The 12,603-nt window shown below is 37.0% G+C and overlaps 1 pseudogene; it reads right to left on the reverse strand.

Annotated features, from left to right (window-relative positions):
• Positions 1 to 692: 692 nt before the first annotated feature.
• The window catches only part of LOC138347950 (uncharacterized), a 43,588-nt pseudogene continuing 31,677 nt past the window's right edge, over positions 693 to 12,603 (reverse strand).

A 12,603-nucleotide genomic window follows, 5' to 3' on the forward strand; every position in this document is an offset into this window, starting at 1 on the left:
ATGCTGTCCTAAAATATGACTACGCTGATAGATTTATAGAGCAAGTGTAGAGCAGTGAATCGAAAAAGTGTGAACTGCAGTTGGTTTCTGTCCTTGCTTATCAGTGAAAGATCTGTTTCTCAGTTGGTTCTCCCTCGCGCTAGATTAACACATGGATCTTAAAAAATATACTAATAAAAAAAATATATACGAGAAAATTACAGACTAACAAGTTACGACAATCTATACGATATTAACAGATTCTTCACGCCAACAATTTTTACCACTAATGCAAGCTTATGCAGAATATAGATCGGTTTAGGAAAAACTTTTACCTTCAATACTTTACTTCGTTCCTCTTTGTTCTGTAATCTACGCTGCCCAAAAAATCAGTTTCTACCTCTTTTGTTTTCTGCCCTTCTAATGTTAATTAAGAAAAATAAATAAACTAACCCCACTACCCTAAATCAATTAATGGGTCAAGTAAAAAGGTATTAAATGAATTATGGATATGACCCACTAACTATTAACTAGATTAATTCTTCACTAAAAATTTTATCAATTAAATATTCTTAGTTTCGAATAGTTTAAAAATACCCCTTTAAATTTTCAAAAGGAGTCAAACTAGTCCTAGTTCTCAAAACGACCTAGCGGGTCGTTACATCACCTACCACTTAAACAAACGTTCGTCCTCGAACGGGAAAAGAAAAGAACTAACCTGAACGCTCAAAAAGATGAGGATAATTACTCCTCATGTCTGCCTCTGTCTCCCATGTAGCCTCCTCCACTGGACGATGCTTCCACTGAACCTTTACCGAAGCAATCTCCTTGGACCTTAGCTTCCGAATTTGCCTATCCAAAATGGTGATCGGCTCCTCCTCAAAAGTCAAATTCTGATCAAGTAACACCGAATCCCATTGAATCACGTGATCACCACCCTGATGATACTTCTTAAGCATTGAAATATGAAATACAGGATGGACACTTGACAACCCAGGTGGCAAAGCCAACTGATATGCCACCTCACCAATACGCTCCACAACCTCGAAAGGACCAATGTACCTTGGACTCAACTTGCCCTTCTTTCCAAATCTCATCACACCCTTCATGGGTGAAACCTTAATTAAAACCCTCTCTCCAACCATAAACTCCAAATCACGAACCTTCCTATCTGCGTAACTCTTTTGCCTACTCTGAGCCATGAGAAGTCTATCTTGGATCAACTTGACCTTGTCCAAGGACTCCCTCAACAAATCTGTACCCCAAGGTCTAACCTCAAATGCGTCAAACCAACCAATTGGAGATCGACATCTCCTACCATACAAAGCCTCAAATGGTGCCATCTCAATGCTCGAATGATAACTATTATTGTAAGCAAACTCCGTTAATGGCAAGAATTAATCCCACTGACCACCAAAGTCAATCACACACGCCCGCAACATGTCCTCAAGAACCTGAATAGTCCGCTCAGACTGACCATCAGTCTGAGGGTGAAAGGCCGTACTAAGATCCACCCGAGTGCCCAACTCCTTCTGCATAGACCGCCAAAAAAGAGATGTAAATTGGGTGCCACGATCTAAAATAATAGATATAGGAACCCCATGCAACCGAACTATCTCCCGAATATAAATCTTGGCTAACCTTTCTGAGTTATAGGTAGTCTGAACTGGTACAAAGTGTGCAGACTTAGTCAGTCGATCCACGATGACCCATATAGCATCAAACTTACCCAAAGTACGTGGTAATCCTACCACAAAGTCCATAGCAATACGCTCCCACTTCCACTCAGGTATAGGCATCCTCTGTGTCACACCTCCAGGCTTTTGATGTTCATACTTCACCTGCTGACAATTCAGACACTGGGATACATAATCTACTATGTTCCTCTTCATATGACACCACCAATAATGTTGCTTCAAGTCACGATACATCTTAGTAGCCCCCGGATGAATAGAGTATCTCGAACTATGAGCCTCGTCCATGATCAATCTAGTCAAATCACCTGTACGAGGAACACATATACGACCCTTAATCCTCAAAACTCCCTCACTATCAAGAATTGCAGCCTTGGCTTCTCCTTTTAACACCTTGTCCCTAATCTTACATAAATCACCATCATCAAACTGTTGAGCCCGAATCTGCTCCAACAAGGATGACCTAGCCTCCATATAAGCCAACACCTTACCAGATTCTGAAATATCAAGTCTCACAAAGCTATTGGCCAGGGATTGGACATCCCTAGCTAAGGGACGCTCGCCAACCTGTAACATGGCTAGGCTACCCATACTTACCGCCTTCCGACTCAAGGCATCTGCTACAACATTTGCTTTGCCTGGGTGATAAAGAATAGTCATATCGTAGTCTTTGAGCAACTCCAACCATCTCCTCTGCCTCAAATTTAGATCCCTCTGATTGAATATATACTGGAGACTACGATGATCCGTGAACACCTCACAATGCACACCATAAAGATAATGCCTCCAAATCCATAATGCAAACACCACAGCCGCCAATTCTAAATCATGAATAGGGTAGTTCTTCTCATGAACCTTTAACTGTCTCGAAGCATAAGCTATCACTTTTCCCTTCTACATTAATACACAACCAAGACCAATCCGAGAAGCATCACAATATACGACAAAACCCTCTCCCTCCACGGTTAGGGTTAAAATCGGAGCAGTAGTCAATAAAGTCTTGAGCTTTTGGAAACTAACCTCACATTCGTCAGACCACTGAAAAGTCACCTCCTTCTGTGTCAGTCTAGTTAATGGAGATGCAATGGATGAGAAACCCTCAACAAACCGTCGATAATAACCTGCAAGGCCCAAGAAACTCCGAATCTCAGTAACTGAAGCAGGTCTGACCCAATCTCTAACCGCCTCAATCTTCTTAGGATCCACCATGATACCCTCCTTGGACACTACATGTCCCAAGAATGCTACCGAACTAAGCCAAAACTCACACTTTGAAAACTTTGCATAAAGCTTCTTCTCCTTTTGAATCCCAAGAACAATCCTCAAATGATGCTCGTGTTCCTCCTTACTGCGTGAGTATATCAATATAATCTATGAAGACAATAACAAAGGAATCTAAATATGGTCTGAACACTCCATTCATCAAGTCCATAAAAGCTGCTGGGGCATTAGTCAATCCGAAAGACATCACCAAAAACTCGTAATGACCAAAACGTGTTCGAAAAGCCGTCTTAGGGATATCCTCCGCCCTAACCTTCAGCTGATGATAGCCCGATCTCAAGTCAATTTTGGAGAAAACTGAAGCACCCTGTAATTGATCAAATAACTCATCAATACGAGGTATCGGATACTTATTTCTAATGGTTACCTTGTTCAACTGTCGATAGTCAATACACATACGCATAGATCCATCTTTTTTCTTCACAAATAACACTGGAGCACCCTAAGGAGATACACTTGGTCTAATAAAACCTTTGCTCAACAAATCCTGCAATTGCTCCTTCAACTCTTTCAATTCAGCCGGTGCCATACGATAAGGAGGAATAGAAATAGGCCGAGTGCCTGGCTCCACATCGATACAAAAATCAATATCACGATCTGGTGGAAGACCTGGCAAATCGGTCGGGAATACCTCTGAAAATTCACTCACCACTGGAATAGACTCAAGCATAGGAGTCTCAATACTAGTATCTCGAATATGGGCCAAGTAAGCCAAACATCCTCTCTGTACCAACTGACGAGCCTTAAGGAATGATATCACACCCTTAGAAGGATGACTAAGAGTACCTCTCCATTCTACTATAGGAATTCCAGGCATAGCTAGAGTGATGGTCTTGGCATGACAATTTAAAATTGCGTGGTAAGAAGATAACCAATCCATACCAAGAATCACATCAAAATCTATCATTTCTAAGACCTTTAGATCTGCATGAGTGTCATACCCCATCAAAGTAATAGTACATAAACGATACACTTGATCTACAACTACAGAATCCCCGACAGGAGTAGAAACACGTATCGGCAAATCAAGAGACTCACACAATATATCCAGACTAGGAGCAAAATATGTGGACACATAAGAATAAGTAGAGCCTGGATCAAATAATACAGTAGCTGGTCGATGACAAACCGGAATAATACCTGTGATAACAGCGTCTGAGGCTTCAGCCTCTGGCCTACCTGGAAAAGCATAACAGTGAGAACGACTTCCATCAGATTGTGGACCTCCACGACCACCACCTCAACCAGAAGGAGAACCACCTCTACCTGAATGAGAACCACCTCTACCATTCTGTGCACCACCCCTAGCTGGAGGTTGTGCAGCCCTGGAAGTCGAAACCTGAGAACTCTGATGTAAGCCACCACGTCTGGTCCTAGGGCAGTCTCTCACAAAGTGTCCCATATCACCACACTCAAAGCAACCCCTACGAGACGCCGGCTGATGAGAGGAACCGGAATGTCCAGAATGCCCTCCACGAACTACACGTCTAGAAGATGAACCCTGCGAAGTATGTACCGAGCTCGAAGAGTTATGCCCAGCGTAACCAGCCTCAGACGTTGGTATGGCAGCATGAATGGGTCTGCTGGACTGAGGGTGATAACCTCTGCCCAAGTAACCCCGACTCCTAGACGGAGCACCACCATAATCACCTGAATAACGAGTCCTCTTGCCCTCTCGCTGCTCAAATCCCTCACGTCGAATCATCTCCAACTCCTTAGCAGCATCTACCACTTTCTGGAATGGAACACCAGAAGCAGAAACCTGAGAAACTCCTAGACGAATTGGAATAATCAGCCCCTTAACAAACCTCCTCACTCTCTCAGCCTCTGTGGGAAGTATCATCGAAGCATGCCTAGCCAAGGCATGAAATTTACCCTCACACTCTGCAACTGACATACCATTTTGCTGCAAACCCTCAAACTCAGCCCTCTTGCGCTCCCTCTCACTGCGTGGAACAAATTTGGATAGAAATACCTGAGTAAACTCAGTCCAGGATAGTGGATGAGATCCAGCTGGCCTACTACTAATATAATCCCTCCACCATTGCTTAGCAGAGCCAGTCATCTGAAACGCTGTGTAGTCAACTCCATGAGACTCCACTAATCCAAGATTATGCAACCTCTCATGACAACTAACTATAAACTCATATGCATCCTCAGCTAAGTCACCAGTATAAGTAGGAGGATTCATTAGTCTGAACCTCCCAAACATCTTTTGCTCATCAATAGTCATAGAAGGCCTGTTCACCAAATGTGATGTCATATCTGGAAACTCCATACTATCCAAACGAGGAGCTACAGCGGCAGCTGGCTGAGTCCTGGGAGTCTGAGAATCTGGAGCAACTATCGGATCTGGAGTTTGACCTCCAACACGTGTCTGTGAGCCATCAGAAGTGACAGGCAAAGCTCCTGCCTGGGCCATCCCCTCTAGGATTCCTAGCATACGAGCCAGGGTATCTTGAAGCACTGGGGGAACAATAGTACTTGTTGGAGCCTGAGCTGGCCCATCCCCCTCGACACGATCTTGCACATCCCCATGAAGAACATCTGCATCAGGAGGCACGGTCCTATCATGACCCTGGGTAGCTATTGGTACTTGACCACCCACAGGTGCTGCAATACGGCCCCTACCCCGACCTCGAGCTCGTCCCCTACCTCTACCTCGGATAGGGTTCCCAGAAGCAGGCGCAGGATTAGGATCCTGACCACCACTTGCCGACGTACGATTCCTCGCCATCTGAGAGAGAATGAGATATCAAGATTAGAATTTCTACAAAGTCAAGTGTGCACGATAAGGAATAAAAGAACAGAATATTTCCTAAATGTCCTATAGCCTCTCGAAGATAGGTATGGACGTCTTCATACCGATCCGCAAGACTCTACTAGACATTGCTCTTCTACTCTTGAGACCGATGAACCTAGAGCTCTGATACCAAATTTGTCACGACCCAAAATCACGAGTCGTGATGGCACCTATATTCCCAACCAATAGGTAAGCCAACCAACATATTTTAACAAACTTAACTAACAAGAAGTGAAAAGACAACAATTTCCAAATCTCCAACACTGAGTTCTTATAAGTACGAATGCGGAAAACTGAAAAAAATACTACCCAAGAAATGGTGTCGTGAGTACAAGAGCTTCTAAAATACGATGCAAGTCTGAAACCAAAAAGGCAAATCTAACATAAGGAATATCCTGTCTGAATACTGAATAACAGAATAAGTAAAAGATAAAGGGAGGTGTGGGCCACGGAACAGCCAAGCAACTCACCACAACTCCAAGACACTCCAAACTCGGACTCAAACTGCTCCTCGAGATGTGCTCCTACTTGGAATCGAATCTGCACCACAAAGAGTGCAACAAGTGTAGTATGAGTACGAAACCACGTGTACTCAGTATGTCTCATTGACCGACCACGAAGAAGTAGTGACGGGAGTTATATAAGAAAATAATTTCTTAGATTGTACAAGTATATATATATATATATATATATATATATATATATTACACTTACTATTTAAGTCTCATCAATAAAGGAAACCAACATTTAATATTTTCCAAACACCAACGAAACATATAGTCATCAAGAATGAATGATGGGATGAAGTGCAATGCAATATGATGCCATGTAATGATATGTCTCAGAATACCCAGTACTCACTCAACCGTATATACATGATACTCCTCGGAAATACATAGAGAGTTCATGACCCATGGGGGACTCGCGAGGTCCATATACCGACACGGACGATCTAAACGTGTCTGTGCGGACGATCTTAACGCATTATTATAATATCAACAATTTTCGCACGGACGGTCTCCACGTGCCCAAATTTACAATCTTAACATCTCACCATCCCCAGCACGGACGATCTCCACGTGCCCAACTTATACTCAGTCTCATGTCTATGCATGTGCACCATATTATTTCAATAGAGGGGATGATGATGCATCTCAATCAATCAATATGAACATAATATATAACCACCTCAATTATCACAACTATACAGGTGAAATAAATAAAACACAATCACACAAGGAATTTAAGTCAATAATATATCAGCTAATGCCCATATGCTTTGGCATTCTCAAATTTCAATCCACATTTTATAATAGTAATTTTTCCTTTTTATAACACCGGTACTCGTACCAATGCCCGTCACACCATTGATACGAGGCCACCATCTTTCCCCCTTACCCCTTTGTCTATTTTCATTTTTTTAATCTTTAATTAGGAAAAAAAGTCCTTCAACAAGTCTAAAAAGTCTTAACATACCTCGAACGTAGAACACGCGTCACAATCCTCAAGATTTTTCCTTTCCCTTCCGCAAGGTTTCAGAACATTCACGATCTACCAATTATGCAATATTCATAAGTAAGTAAATTTTTGTAGATATTCAAATTATTATATGTCTATCATAGACGCTAAACCCACTCATATTTCCAACCAAACTCCCAATCTTGATATATATTGGTATGCCAAATTTTTCATACTTGCTAAATTTCAAGCCAAGAACTTAACTTTACATCTCCCAATACCCTTGAATTCAATGTTAAATTATATAATATACACCAAAATAATTAATTACCTATCTCAATATATCAAACTAATATCTTAATTTTATATATGTATAAAATAAGAATTAACACTACCACTGCTCCAATGTGACCTTTTTCTTTTCTTTTTCTTTTTCCTAACGTCACATATGCATGCAACATGCCAATTTCCCTAGTTGCCAATCATTGGCATGATTGCCCAATGATTGGCTTGAATTCCATTCCCCTCCCCACCATTTTAATACTTTAGACATATATATGCAGTCCTAAAATATGACTACGCTGATAGATTTATAGAGCAAGTGTAGAGCAGTGAATCGAAAAAGTGTGAACTGCAGTTGGTTTCTGTCCTTGCTTATCAGTGAAAGATCTGTTCCTCAGTTGGTTCTCCCTCGCGCTAGATTAACACATGGATCTTAAAAAATATACTAATAAAAAAAATATATACGAGAAAATTACAGACTAACAAGTTACGACAATCTATACGATATCAACAGATTCTTCACGCCAACAATTTTTACCACTAATGCATGCTTATGCAGAATATAGATCGGTTTAGGAAAAACTTTTACCTTCAATACTTTACTTCGTTCCTCTTTGTTCTGTAATCTACGCTGCCCAAAAAATCAGTTTCTACCTCTTTTGTTTTCTGCCCTTCTAATGTTAATTAAGAAAAATAAATAAACTAACCCCACTACCCTAAATCAATTAATGGGTCAAGTAAAAAGGTATTAAATGAATTATGGATATGACCCACTAACTATTAACTAGATTAATTCTTCACTAAAAATTTTATCAATTAAATATTCTTAGTTTCGAATAGTTTAAAAATACCCCTTTAAATTTTCAAAAGGAGTCAAACTAGTCCTAGTTCTCAAAACGACCTAGCGGGTCGTTACACTTTCTATCTTATCAAGACATTCAATACGTTAGTGACAGTCAAAAAATAAAGGAATGTAATAGAATGGTATGTATTGTTCTCAACCTTAATAAAAAGTTTGCGTTCAAATGGTTGATTAAAGTTAATGAAATACCCCTCAAAGTAGGATGAATCCATAATAATCAAATATTAAAGAAATAGTCATATCCTTATATATATTAGATTAAAAGTTTTAAATATAAAATTTCAACCATACTGATAGAAACATAAACAACAACATATGTCTTTTGGATATCAAAGTACTGATGTCGACTACGAATGATTTTGAATAAGGAAGTTGAATATACATAATTTAATCTACATTATTTGAGTGACATACGAATTTAACTCCGAGAGATGTCCTTTTAAATTATATTAATTTATCAAGTATACAACTAATTATATAATATGTATAGTATTTATATTTTCTATGTAAAGGTCTTTAATAGAAGAAAAACATTCCCTATTGATTAATAAAATATTTGTAACATTTTTTGAAAATAGAAATATATACAATGAAACAAATACATATATTTTCTAAAGACTTTGGTGATGTGTAACTACAATAAAATGATGAATTGATTCCAAAATGCATACACATATAGAATCAAATCCTTTTGATTTTACCGAGTTAAAATTACTTATTATGAAATGTTCATCAATACATTATTGATGTAGTTCACCATTGCGCGAACGCTAACATTTTACCTAGTTTTTACATATCCTGGTATGTTTTTTAACTCATTAATTCATGCTGTTTATATTGGTTGTTGTTTTTCAGTACAAGTTTTAAACTCTATTGTTTATGTTTCTGCAATGTTATTGTCTCCGGTTAAATTGAACATATACATATATAATATGTATATTTATTGTGCAAAAAATATTATTGTACTCGGTTCCAATTATTCATGTTTTGATATTCTATATTAATTTCTATAACTTAAAAATACTTTATATAAGCTTACATAGAATCTATTTTTACATAGATATGAAATTTTTCACTTGTTAATCGAAGAGATTCAATATGCATGTTCCAAAGTAATAATTGTTTTAATGTTCAAGCGTAATTTCTTTTTCGGTTATGTTAAAAAAAATTTAAATAATACACTAAGACAAATATCAAAATCGCATAATTTATGCACCTTAAATGTTTATTTTAATTACGAAATGTATTTGTATATATACTCTTATTTTCTTCTTCTTTTCCTTTGAATGTTGATTATAGAACCAATGATTTATTATTTCATTAATAATTCATTGATTAGAGGTTCTTGAGTTAAAAGATAATGACAAATAATAAAATTCATTTTGGAATATTGCTAATATATATTTTTTAATTTTTCCATTATTTTCAAAGAATGGATATTACTAAAAACATTATTATCAAGTCCAATGCAATTATAATTTATGACCGCAAATTACCTACTATTTATACAAAAGAGAACCCTTTAAGTTGTCTTTATATATTTATTATAATATTAAATTTAATCTCCTAAGTTGTCTTCTTAAATTTCTTCTATAATCCTTTATTTTATTTCGTTTTAAGTTCAAATTTATTCATTTTTTCATCATTTTATCCTACAAATAAAGTACACTAATTAGCACAATATATTAAATTTATATTCAAAAAGGACAAATAAAAATGCTAAATGTAAGACAAATAGTGATGAGAAAATTTATTTTTTGCCTCACATCAACACCCACACTTAAACTTTTGCTCGTCCTCGAGCAAACATTATAGTGCATCTCAAAAAATCAAATTGTGAATGTTATAATTATGGTTGATACAAATAATTAGGTCATATAGAATATTCCAAATCGTCAAGTGCAATTTCTGCTCATTATACAAGGCATCCAAATATAAAACACACCTCTAACCTTCTAACTTCAAGGAAGGACTTTGAACTAATCAAATGTAAGTTTGCTTGCCTATTCTCATCAAAGAAAGTTAATAAAATGGACTATCAATCATGAAACAAGTGCCCGCACAAAAAAAATAGTCCACGCACTCAGTTCAAAAGATTTAATATAAATTAAGAACATCATATCAAGAACAACTCTCACATTCACAAAGAAAATTCACATGTGTGCATAAAGAATAATATGCTTGCCCATTTTGTAAATCTCCACTAATTAAGCATGACCGAGTATAATCTAATAGGACTTTAACCAATGGTAATGTAGGCTAGGGGACGAGTAGGAAAACTATATAATAATAACTTTCATTTCCATAGGAACTTTGCACTTTAAGACCTATTCACCCATTAGTTTCTTCTCTTTATTTTAAGTCCTCTCTTTAACAATTACTTGACAAGTAATTCTTATCTCAAAAATTCTTTCAAAGTTGTTTTCATAGGATTTTTTACATGTCACATTCGTTTGTTCTTCTACTTTTTTTCATCACATTCTTTCAGAGAGAATTTCTGAATCCCTTTGTATCACTATTGATTAATTTTTTCACTAACCACTCTTTTTTTTCCTTTGGAACTAACAACTAGAATAAGTCTATGTTATAACGATCATGGTTTAAAGGTGTCAAAATTAGGGATTTGTCACGCCCTAATCCTACACCCTGCGCATGATTGACACTCAAAAGTCATTGTTGGACTCGAGAGGACCATTGGCATGACTTACTTATTTAGCAGAAGACATAAATCAATAAAGACATAAGTATAAGATAAACTGGAATGTTATAATTGAACATTCAACTTGATCATTAAGGCAAACCCAAGTCTTAACATAAGATAATTACAATCAAAAGACTAAAGGACTAACATCTTATGGACTATGAAGCCTCCAAACAAATAAGATGGATGTTGGGACAAACCCCACAACGTCTTAGTGAACTAAAAAAGAAAGCAAATAAAACAGTCCTCCGGAATTCAAGGAGTCTCAGCAACAGACTCTGAATGCTCAAGTTGAATGAACGGTGCATTGGATGTTGATCCTTGTTACCTCAACTGACTCTAAATGCTCAAGCTTAATCAATGTAGTGCTGGATGTTGATCCTGGTTAGCTGTGTCTCAATCATAATACAATGCAGGACAACTAGTATCAGTACATTGCATGTACAAGTTTGAGAGTTGGAATGCTAGCAAACATACGCTTGAAAAAGATTATGAAAGTAACACTTATCTTGGCTCTTCTCAACTTATAAATAACTCAACTGAATATAGAGCAATTAAAAACATGTGATATATATTAAGTTCTATAAAAAAAACTCAAAACAATGTTAGTTCTTTAAACATAAAACAATAACATACTTAACATAACTTATATAAAAGAAATATAACTTGTGTGAGAGATTATCTAATCGGCAACCATCACTATGAGACAAAGTGATGGTACAAAGTTTTACCTCACGTTGAAAAGGACCATCATTAGCCTTGACATCGGTATATAAGTTGAACTACTAAGTGTATCCACTAGTCTATGTTTAAAAACACTAATGAATCATTGAAAAAGTATGACCATTTTTCTGCCCATGATGCCCACATGGATTATGGAGGCTTGAGTTAAATGAACTCGCGTCCTCATGTCACTTCTCAATACTACTCCCAAAATAAACTCAGCTCAAATTTTTTAAAAAACAACATCTTCTATCATTTGAGATAGTTACTCAAACTTATCTTAGAATTTTTCATAAAATTAATTATCCTTTTTCTGTTCAAAAAGCTTTTGGAATCTTAGTTTCCCTCATCTTTGATGTGAAAAATATTTACTCTTGGGAATACTTAGTTCCCATATTTCATTTAAAGAGAATGAAATTTTCTGTTACTCTTTACTCAACCTCAAAACTTAAGTCTTAAAAGAAAGTCAAAACGTTTGTAAAAAGACCTATGAAAACTTGAAATGACTTTCTCTTACTTGACTCTTGACTTCTCTTCACTTTGATATTAACTACTCTTGACTTGACTCTTAATTGATCCTTGAATTGGATTATGGATTCAAATATTATGATTTGTGTTTGGAAAGATTTAATTTTTTTTATTTTAGTTAGCTAAACATGAGAAAAGTCACGACACTGTTTTGGAACCAGTCCGTGAAGTAGATATGTTTTAAATAATTCTTCGTGAAATTTAATTTTGAGACAGAGGGTTCCACGTCCTAACCGCGATGTCATGTAACATTTTGCTCATAAGGGGAGCAAGTCTGCGACATGTACATGTG

Source organism: Solanum lycopersicum, chromosome 4 (genome assembly GCF_036512215.1).
Source record: "Solanum lycopersicum chromosome 4, SLM_r2.1".
NCBI classification, from domain to species: Eukaryota; Viridiplantae; Streptophyta; class Magnoliopsida; order Solanales; family Solanaceae; genus Solanum; species Solanum lycopersicum.